Here is an 8892-nt window from a genome sequence, read left to right as displayed (position 1 = left end):
GGGGGGCAACCCTTCATTCCTGCTTACATGGAAGGAGCCACTCACCTGTGAAACACAGGCTTTTCCTTGGAGAAGCTGGCCACGGGCTGCAGTGACGTTGCGTTCAAACATCCGCCGCTAAAGCTAATCCTGGGTCCACCTAAAGCCTCTCCGTAGGTTATTTGATCCCAAATTTCACTCGTTGCCTAATACTGAAGCATCCCAGCCTATGCGTGTTGCGTGGGTTTGACACCCATGTTTCCTACCCAAATTTGGATCAACTGAGAAATGGACAAGAATCCAACAAATCACCATATTGCAGATAAAATCCGGGTGGAAAGACAATTCTTATGTGTTTGGAATTAATGGCTTTTCTAGTCCATAATCATGGCAATGCAGGGAACTGCCCATCCAGTCTCAGGATGGCCTGGAAAATGACAAGGCTCCCTCACCCCATTCTATATGCAATGCCTGTACATGGAGAGCATGCAGAAAATACCAGTAGCAGGACCATCACAAATAGATGACCTAAGTCATTCCTCTGCTCATGAGAAAAGGAAAAGCTGGGGGCAGGAAGAATGGGTATGTTCCTTTCACGGCAATTCCTCCTCAATGACAATAAAATTGAGGAATAAGTATAATTCATGGTAAACTTGATTATGTCTGCTTGAATTTCAGCCCGGCTGATTCTCTAAAAGCTTTCTTTAGGAAAAAGAAGATGTATGCATTTATTCCACGGTATAATCCAGATACATAGTTATACATATCTCCTATAAGATACAGATAATACTTGTGAATTATGTCTTACTTAAGAACTTTGGGAGAGATTCTTTTCTCAAATCCTTTAAGATCTTCATATCTTTGATATTCCTACCTAGCTTCAAAATTAAACCTCAGAAATACTAAGCAAAATCACTAAGTGCTGAATTTCATGGTGAATCTGTAGACATCCTAATCTGAACACTTAGGACTTCTGTATTCCCTGAGGTTACAGGATCCCTTATGGTCCTGTCTCCTCCCCCAATTATTTTCTTTTAGGAAAGGATTAAAAAATCACATTGGGTTTAATGGCTAATGTCATCTTAATGTGTTAATCATCTTAGGTTTATTTGAATTTTGAAAGAAGTGTGACTCATAGGAAATGGCACTCATTTTGAATATTCATACTCAACGACTGAATGAGGAGAATAGGGTCTTCTTGCTTTTGTAATATGTATATGTTTTATTTTAAATGATTTTAGGCTTAAATAAGAATTGTAAAGTTAGTAAATTCCCTTCATCTTTTCACCCAGCTTCCCCTAATGTTGACATCTTACTTTTGACAGCAGCACTATAATTATGTAAGAAATTCACATTGATACAATGCAGTTAACTAAACCATAGATGTTATTCATATTTCCCTAGTGTTTCCATTAATGTTCTTTTTCTATTCTAGAATGCAATGAGAATGGGGTCTTCTTGATCTCATTTGAATCAGTCATCTTTTCTGTCCTCTTGTAGCGTTTGCTTTGCCTGCCAGGTGATACCAATTTCAGGAAAGCCATCAAAGCATTATCCCTCTTGAGGTTCAAAGTTTAGTCTTAATAAAACTTCTTATGCAGTGTTACTAGGGTCATTTATTAGCAGATGAGATTATTAGTTAAATCATGTGTTAAGTTTCAAGAGATCACATATTTGGAGGCAATAATCTAATGTATAGCAAATCCTAGTTAATTATTAAAAGAACTCAAAATGTAAATTGCCAGAGTCAAACCACTTGCACCACTTTGCGCCTTTTCTCATTTTAGAAATGATCAGTGTAATTGCTGTCTGGATGGAACAGTGTTTCTGTTTTTGTTGCTGTTACAGTTTTAAATACTTTATAACAGTGTTTGCGGTAGGATCATCTGATTCTCATATAACTACCCATCGATAATTTCCTGCTAGAGTTTAGCTAAAATGTATTTTTGGAGATCAAAATATATGATTTCTCTTGATGGAAAATACTGTGTAATCCAATTTGGCTATTTCTTTAATAATGCCAGAAAATTATATCTACATTTATTACTTAAACATTCCAATAAGCTTTGGCATGTTGGGTGTGTCTGTGGGTCCATGACATGGACTTTGTTCTATTTTACATATTTAAACACACATTGCTTTCATCTGTATACTACATTCCACCTTTTCAAAAGACCTTTGGGTACAAATTAGAGAAAATAATTAAACAAGAAAGACAAAGTACAAAAATTTATTTTCTGAAAATTTTGTATTTACAAAATTTCTAACAACTTGTGAGTTGTTATTAGATAAACTTAGTGATGCAATTCATAATACACTGATGATCACTTCGAGAATCAGGCCATTTTCCCACCACTAAATCTTGAGACTATCAGATTTAAGTGAATGTCTCTTAGAGACAATTATATGTAACCCTTCAAAATGATTTCTTTTCCCTGAATTAACTCTATCTGGATCTATAAACAGGCAATACATTTAGTTTGAAAAGAAATATTACAGCTTCCCTCTGATACTCAACCCTTTTCCCCACAGCTGATTTCAAAATCAAAAATTTTTTTCTGTCTCACATGACTCTACTTTCTATATAAGTGGTGATATGTATGCTTGTAGATTTTTGAGTAATTTTTGTCATAGGTTTCTTTTTCAATAGATACTCCAGGGAAATTCAGATGGTGGTTGTTTTGACTTTAATTTTCAAGGCCTCCAGTGTTCACTTTGACATTTCCTAGAACACGGCACAGATGTTGTGGAGAACACTTTCCTCTCTGGGCTTCGGAATAAATCCACGAAGGCTTTGTCCAGGTTTCAAGCCTATTCTTAGTCCTTGCCCTCCAGCACCTGTAGATTTTAAAACATCTCCTCCATTGCTTTGTTTCTTAGGAACCTGAACTAAAGTTAAATGTTTCTGCATAATTCAGAGGTGATTAAATGGAATGTAATGAGCTAAAAACATGAGCATCTATTGGATTCTGTGATTCCTTGACCTGGATTTATGTTTAGATCCATCAGACAAATTGTTGAAAGATTGATATAACCACAAGCATACAAGGCATCATCCCTTGTTTATTACTTACCTAAAAGATTAAGGATGGTGGAGGTGTAGAGAGTTCTGCATCTTTAGAGCTTTTTCTTTAGATTTGAGACAAAATTTCCTTGTTCTTGTTTCCTCTTTTTAAAAATCTCTTGTACAGTGCTTTATAAACTATGGTTTGAGAAACATTTATGCATTGTAAAATCATAATATTGAAAGAACATTTTAAAAATGTAATGAAACCAAAAATAGAGTAGAATAGAATACAGTGTAGTAGAAAAGCTGGACATCCATTACACGTGGAATCAGTGTTTGCTAAGCTTTCATTTCAATGATGTGTGTTTATTCAGACTCATGCATAAATTTTCTTGTGCCGGTAAAGCAAATTTCTGCCATAGAATAGACTCAAAAGAGCTTGAAACTTACTGATTTAATATATGATGACCCATCACTGTATTATATATTTAACCAGGAGTTTCAATGGCCAGAGAAGATACGATCTATGTAATACATTAACAATCTCAGGACTATTTATCCGTAGTACCAGAAACGCATCAAGTTTTATGTAAGAGATCAACCATGTTCTTAGCACTAACTCTAAGCTGTAACTTTAAATAGTTCAGATTTGAAAACTAGCCAGGCTACATCTTTAAGTCTTGCCACCTGAAGCTCTAGCAAGATACCTGAAGGGAACCATCAATCTTGTGTTGATGTTCCTTTCAAAAATATTGATTGAAAATACCCTCTATGCCAAAAAGCACTAATTTAGATCCTGGGGAAGCAGCTGTGAACAATCTGTTGAATTCTAGTGGAGAAGACAGACGAATAAGAGTGAATTTTGATATATATATAGTGATATAAAGAATAAAGGTAATGTATAAATATGATAACAAAGCAAGGTAATAGAGACACTGAAACCCTGGGCAGGTATTTTAGATAGGATGCTCTCTGAATGCTTCTCTGAACAGGTAACATTGAGGAAATAAGGTATCAGACAGAAGAAACCATATGTGCACAGTTCGAGGCGAAAGTGAGCTTTGTGTGTTTAGGGGACAGTGAAAAAGCCAGTGTAACTGAAATCCTGAGACTGAGGATGAGTTTGTTACATTACACGGATAAAAATGTAGACAGAACCCAGGGCAAGTAGAGTTTCTTCTACCTTGGTAAGAAATCTGGGTACTGTTTGGCAAGCAATGGAAAGATTTGGGAGGTTTTGAGCAGGGTAATGATGTGGTCTACGAATTTAAAAGATCTTTGTGACTCTGTGTAAAGAACGGACCATAGGAGGGCAAGAGGTGAAGCAGAAAGCCTAGGAAGGAATCTAGATAAATTGTCCAAGTACAAGTTGAAAATGCCTTAGACCGAGGCATTGGTAAGAAATTGTCAGATGGAAGCTGTGGAAGCTGGGCATCGATTTTGCAGGTAGAACTAATAGAACTGCTCGATTTGGAATGAGAAAGAAGGAAAGGAGACAATATTTCCTAGATATTCGGCCTGATTAAATGGTGGTAACGTGTAAAGATGGAGAAGAGGTTTGTCGTATCTTGTGATACTATATGGTGAAGAACACACAATGTTAGAGTCAAGAGTTCTAGTTTAAACTTGACAGGTTGGAGATGTCTGGTACACTTCCAAGTAGAGATGTTTAATTAGGCAGTTACGTACGTGAACAGAAGTGATTTCAAACTTGGGAGTCAAGATGATATGCATATGATCATTTGACTCCTAAATTTCGAATTTCTATTTCTGAATGAATCATGGAGAACTTCTTAAACCTGCCTTTCTTCCTAGGATCTTAACCTACGGCAGAGACACAAAGTGACTCAATTAATTCTACCATAATTTCTTATCTTTTTCACTCATTCATCAAATACGTATTGAAACGATATTTTAAGATGTGAGACTCAGAAACTGAGAATGAGAGAGAGAGGATGGTGAAGCACTGAACCCTAGAACACTTGGATATTTAGGACATTTAAAGGTCCAAAGAGAAGATTGACAAGGAGAAGCCAGTGTTTTAGGCAGAAAACCAGAATAGGGTAGAAAATATTTTAAGGAGGAGTGGTGGTTAACTGCCTCAGGTAACTACCTGATGGAGGTCACTGGTGATGTTTTCAAGATGAATTTCAGTGGGATGGTCTTGATGAAAGTCTGATTGAGGTGGGTTAAGGAGTCAGTGGGACATGAGCCTGTAGGGATTACTAGCACAGACATATTTTTTTAAAGGAATATTACTCTTAACATGAATGAAATCAGGCTGTCCCCATCTGTAGAAAATTATGAGAGCAAGGTTTGTTTGTTTTTTTAAATGGGAGATACTTACAGGTTGATGGGAGTATTGTAGAAAATTAAAAAGTTAATCATGTGGGGAGAAATATAGGAGCAAAGTCCTTGTTTAGGTGAGATTACACAAATGCAGGATTGTATTTAATTAGGAGCAAGGAAAGTTTATCCAACATTATGTTAAGGAAAACAAAGAATGTAAGTGAAGAGACAGTGAAAATAGTTTTTAAAATGAACAGTTGAATAAGAGGAAAGGGTAAGTATGTTAGGTTTATAAGTAAAAGCAAAGCTATGAAGCAATCATCTTGGAAGGAAGGAGAGAAAATTGGCCGGGAAAATATAGCTTGAGGTTGCTGAGTAGCATTGGAAGATTGCTTGAAAGTTTTGGACTTATACCTGTATTAAAATCAGCCAGCATGACTCGTTTTTCTCCAGTCACTTTTGGCACAAAGTATAAAGAGAACTGGGCTGAACCAGATTTGGGGGTGTTGCCAGGTGAGAATGAGAGGGGGAGAGGGGCAGAAGAAAGTTGAAACTCCATGACAGGGAATAATTTTGCAGTGTTCATTATACCATGGAATCTGAATAGTTTAAGAAGGCAAATACTTTAGGAAGGAAGTGCGGACAATCAAAGAGAGGATGGAATCAATGTAAGGGGAGTTTCAAGAGTAAAATGGGGAGGTTTGGGTTCCTATCATAACTGAAAAAAATGAGAGGCACACATCTGAGAACTGCATGAATGAAGCTGAGATTTTTATCCAGTTGAATTATTGATGATGCTAAAATGTAGTTATTGATAAAGATAAGAATAGGACGTTTAGTAACTGAGTTGAGACTGAAAAAAAATGAAGATCTCTGGACACAAGGTCAAGGAACTTAGAGGCCAGAATATTGGGTAGATTATTCTTCTGGATGGTGACCTCACCAGGAATGCTGAAAGAAATAGAGCTGGCAAGAAAGGCAGTGATCTCCATCTCCTACTCAGTGAATGAGGGGACATGACCAGGAGGTCCATCCGTTACTACTGCACCAAGGAAGGGTTAACGTGGTACCCATGGAAACTTCAGTATGGAAGAGGCACCCTCCTCCTTTCCTTTCCTCCTGTCTTCCTTTCTCTAGAGGGAGATGAGTGGGAAAATGGTCTGTAAATAATAAGGGAAAGTAGGAAACCTATCTACCACTTGGTTTTTTAATGAATGGAGTTTAGGAGAAAAACCAAATAAAGCAAACAACAGCAAAACCAGCCATCAAAGGAAATGACTTGTGGAGAATTACTGCCCCAGGGAAATTCAGTTAGACTGACTTTTTTTTTCACCTTTAGAGATTTAATTGACAAAATTTTAAGATATTTAAGTATACATCTTGGCGATCTGGTATACACACACACACACACACACGCACATATTGTGAAATATTTCCCACCATCTAATTAACAGATCCATCACTTCAGGTATTTTTTTGTGTGTGTGAGAACATTTAAGTTAGTAAATATAACTCTTAGCAAATTCCAGTTATATAATACAGTGTTATCAACTTTAATCACAATATTTTACATTATATCTTCAGACCTTATTCATCATATAGTTGAAAGTTTGTACGCTTTTACTAAAGTCTCCTATACTCTCCCCTGACCCCCAGGCCATGGCAACCACCTTTCTACTGTTTCTATGAAATACTATATTATATTTTCTTAGAAATATTGCATTTGTTTCTAATTGGGGGCAGGATTTTTAAAAAATGTTCCTCAAACGTTAGTAAAGATGAATTCAGTAGAAGGTGCAGAAGTTTCCTGGCAAGAAATGCTGATTTGGTGAGGCTAAGGCAGGGCTCAAGAATGTGTATTTTAATGAGTTCTTTTGAAGGAGATGCCTATTATCTGAGGACCAAATTTTGAGAAATACCGCCTCAGAGATAGAAAAATAACATTATTTTCCCTGGGAATAAAGATTTAATTAAATCTTAGTCATCAAAGCAATTCAGCTTCTCTCTGGGAGAGGCAGGTAGGAAAATGTGTTGCTTCACAGGTAAGACCCTCAAAGGAAAAACACTGCGACTCCAAGGTACTGTTCTTGCTAGAGCAGCGCATGAAACAAAACACAGGTCACAGCTTTAGGAGGACATACCAGTGGCTAAGGTATGCAGCAAGAAAGTCTTGATCTCAAACATAAGCACACTGACTTGTAATGAACGTGACTCCATATGACAGAAAGCAAGGTTGAGGGAAGCAAAATGCTTATGTATTAGGCCCAGGACCGACCTCGCATTTCTGATATTAATGGCCAAGCCTCAGTACGTGTTTCCAGGCCTCCAGCTGCCTTCCCCTCGTGGATCCAGGCTGTAATGCTTGCGTCAGGCTTCTCGTCTTGACTCAGACCCCCGTTCTTTCTGCACTGCCCTAAGGCATTTACTTCTTCAGCTATTGCTGTTCTATACTAGCTTGCTTGTCAGATGTTCTCTCTCTCCCTGCCTTGCCTGGGACCTGCGTCTCTCTGAGGATGCTAATTCCCCTGACGTCCTTTCCTGTGAACTCTTTGATTCTTTCAAACCTAAGCCCTCGGGGTCTAGAGCTGGGCTTGTCAACTAGTCCTCCCATTGTCACTTCTAGGCTGTCAGTTCCCTCGTCCTGTTTTCAAAACTCTTGTTCCTTTGAGACTCACCATCTCCGGCACCTCGCATGTTACTAAACCCACCCCATTCTGATTTTATTTTTACCCTCACTTTTCTGAAATAATAACAGCTAATATTACTCATGTCTCTAGTAATCTGTGTCTTTAATGGCCCTGGTGATGTCCGTGGTCTATTCCCTTTCCTTGGCCTCATTTCAGAGTTAGATACTGGTGACCTTTTCTTCCTATTGGAAGTTGACTCCTCCAGACCTATCGGCCACAGAGCTATTGCCTAGACATGATTCCAAATGAACCCCACTTGGGATTGATATTCAAATTTTACAGATGAAGAAAAAAACTTGGTCAAGTTAAGTGGTTTCCTGAAGTTCACAGTGCCGATAAGGGGCATATCAGAAAGTTAAACGTGTTACTGTCTGTTTCCAGTCACAGGATCTTAATCGGTACTTTCACAACCTCGGTATTTTTAAGGAGATCCCAGTTCAGCTTTACACGGTGAGAAATCTTAGAAATGTCGGCGGTTAAACATGATTCCGGGAACTGGGAAATGACAGTTGGATATTGAAAGAAGCTAGCATTTTAGAGGATAAAGCTCACTGACATCCTTCCTACTACCACCCCTGGTCCTCAAAGGGCACTCTGCTGCTTACCCAGAATTTCAGTCAGAGACCTGAAATGATTCTTTTTGTTAAAGGAATAAACAAACCAAAAGTTATAAGCACAAAAAATAATGTTGCAGTTAGGAAGCTCACCTCCTTATTTCAGAATCACTTCTCTTTGGCCAACAAGTGCCACCATCTCTGTTGTTTCTTGGAGTCCTATTCATCTCACCTTGAAGACTCATGCTTGACCTCCCTACAAAAAAAAATTCACCATTATTTTTCTACTATATGGTTACTTCTAGGAAAAATTATCTTGGCTGTTGTGAGTTCTCTGATTCGAATTTATTATATAATAAGTTTGTCTCCCTAAAGG

The sequence above is a fragment of the Lipotes vexillifer genome, unplaced genomic scaffold (assembly GCF_000442215.2).
Source record: "Lipotes vexillifer unplaced genomic scaffold, Lipotes_vexillifer_v1.1 scaffold344, whole genome shotgun sequence".
Taxonomy (NCBI): domain Eukaryota; kingdom Metazoa; phylum Chordata; class Mammalia; order Artiodactyla; family Lipotidae; genus Lipotes; species Lipotes vexillifer.
The sequence above is the reverse complement of the archived record's forward strand: the minus strand, read 5'-3'. Positions refer to the sequence as shown.